Below are 2,488 nucleotides of genomic sequence, written 5' to 3' on the forward strand. Positions count from 1 at the left end.
TGTATTTATAAAAACCCTTTGGGTTATCCATGACTCTATTTGCCAAAGCTATCTCATGTCCCCTTTTTGCCCTCATGATTTCCCTCTTAAGTACGCTCGTACTGCCTTTATACTCTAAGGATTCACTCGATCTCTCTGCCGATACCTGATATATACATCCTTCTTTATCTTAACCAAAATTTCATTTTCTCTAGTCATCCAGCATTCCCTACACCTACCAGCCTTTCCTTTCACCCGAACAGGAATATACTCTGCATCAGACAATCACCTGATGAAGGAGCGTCGCTCCGAAAGCTAGCGTGCTTCCAAGTAAACCTATTGGACTATACCCTGGTGTGGTGTGATTTTTAAACTTTGTACACCCCAGTCCAATACCGGCATCTCCGAATCAGGAATATACTTTGTCTGGACTCTTGTAATCTCATGATTGAAGGCTTCCCATTTTCCAGCAGTCCTTTAACCTGCGAACATCTGCTCCCAATCAGCTTTTGAAAGATCTTGCCTAATACCTGAATCTTCCTCCAATTTAGAACTTCAACTTTTAGATCTGACATTATTTTCAATCACTATTCTAATGTTAATAGAATTATGGTTGCTGGCCCTTGGGTTTTGCACCTTCGCCAGTATGTACATCCATATTGTGAATTAGAAAATGTCCTTGTACACACTTAACAAATTCCTCTACTTAGCGGATAGGTAAATGGGCAGGAGTTATACCTTGGGTCCACTCTTCCTTCATTTCCATCAACCCTAACCCCATTCCTACACCAATAGTCCAACGGCACTTTCCCCTGCAACTGCCGAATGTGTGACACCAGCCCATTTACCTGCTCCCTTCTCACTATCCAAGGGCCCAAACCTACCTTCCAGGTGAAGCGGCACTTTACCTGCACTTCCCACAACCCAGTCTACTGCATTTGCTGCTCACAATGTGGTCTCATCTACAATGGGGAAAACGAAGCATAAACTGGGTGACTGCTGCACAGAACATCTACGTTCTGCCTGCAAAAATGACCCTGAGCTTCCAGTTGCCTGCCAATTCCACACCCCACCCTGTTCCCTGGCCAACATCTCTGTCTCAGGTTTGCTGTAGTGTCCCAGCGAAGCTCAGCACCAGCAGAACGAAAAGCACCGAATATTACACTTGGGGACCCTCCCGTACATCCCTCCGGTCCCAATATCGAATTCAATAATTCTTGGGCCTGAACTCCATAGTATCCTTGTCCCTTCCACACACACCAAACCTTGTTCTCACATAGTCTGTCATTACACACTGGAAATGTGTTGCTGGAAAAGCGCAGCAGGTCAGGCAGCATCCAGGGAACAGGGGAATCGACGTTTCGGGCATAAGCCATTCCTGAAGAAGGGCTTATGCCCGAAACGTCGATTCTCCTGTTCCCTGGATGCTGCCTGACCTGCTGCGCTTTTCCAGCAACACATTTCCAGCTCTGATCTCCAGCATTTGCAGACCTCACTTTCTCCTGTCATTACACACTACCTATTCTTAGACACAAACAGTCTCCATTCACCCTCCCACGCAGATCGTTATCAACTCATTTTCCTGTCCAATAATTCTTCCCTCGCTTTGGGCTCCGTCCTGATCTATCATTAACTGCATCCGCCTTCCTCCCACAATATCTCCTGCATATAAACCAACGTTTTCCCAATCACCATCAGTTCTGTGGAAGGGTCACCGGCAACTCCTGTTTTTTGTTCCTGATATACAGCATCCACAGTTCTTTTAGCTTTTTATTGAGGTAGAGTTGGAAATTGTTTCGAGACACAGAAGGAGAGGAGGGAGAAACAGAACAGACATGAACTGTTGATCTCCGTTGTTACTCATAACGTAAAATCATTGCAGTGCGAGTGCGATCCCTTCCTTTAAGCATGAATAGAGGTCGCGGGTCGTTCGTGAGTTTGTGGCGCAACGGTAGCGCGTCTGACTCCAGATCAGAAGGTTGCGTGTTCGAATCACGTCAGGCTCACTGACGTCAACTTCTTATCTTTCAAATCAAGAAAGGAGTACGTTCACTCCGGATATCTGCTGAGCCAAATCTTCTTTGCGGAAACTTTCGGTCAGACGTGAAGCTTTGCTGTCAGTTTGATTTGTGAACGCTGTGTCAGGGAGGTGGTGTCCCCATTGTTTGGGTAAATGCTCAGCTCCCCCCAGTTCATCACGGGATTTAAACACAGCCGCCTCCCTCTGGGCTGCCGCTTCGTTCAGTTGGTTCAGCCCGATGTGAATAACATAATACCATAATACCAATATTTTTACAATATAATCCAACACAATATGTAAATAAGTCTCTCATTCTGTCGCTCCCTCTAAATCTGCACATTGTTACATTGAACATGCCCACCGAATTCCCTTTTGTGTCCATTGAATCTGCCTCTTTGTCACTGTCAGACAGCGACTTCCTGACCCCACTCCCTGTGTGAAAACGGTCTTCCTAATGTCACTTTTACTTATTTTCCGAATGACTTTAAA

The 2,488-nt window shown here is 45.7% G+C and overlaps 1 non-coding gene across 1 annotated transcript; it reads left to right on the top strand.

Moving 5' to 3' along the window:
* The first annotated feature begins 1,913 nt into the window (after positions 1-1,913).
* Positions 1,914-1,985, top strand: trnaw-cca (transfer RNA tryptophan (anticodon CCA)). Its single transcript has one exon. It is a non-coding gene; the product is annotated as a tRNA-Trp (tRNA).
* Positions 1,986-2,488: the final 503 nt, after the last annotated feature.

Source organism: Chiloscyllium plagiosum, unplaced genomic scaffold (assembly GCF_037043375.1).
Source record: "Chiloscyllium plagiosum isolate Xiang-an unplaced genomic scaffold, Cpla_swu_hap1 HiC_scaffold_27, whole genome shotgun sequence".
Lineage (NCBI taxonomy): Eukaryota > Metazoa > Chordata > Chondrichthyes > Orectolobiformes > Hemiscylliidae > Chiloscyllium > Chiloscyllium plagiosum.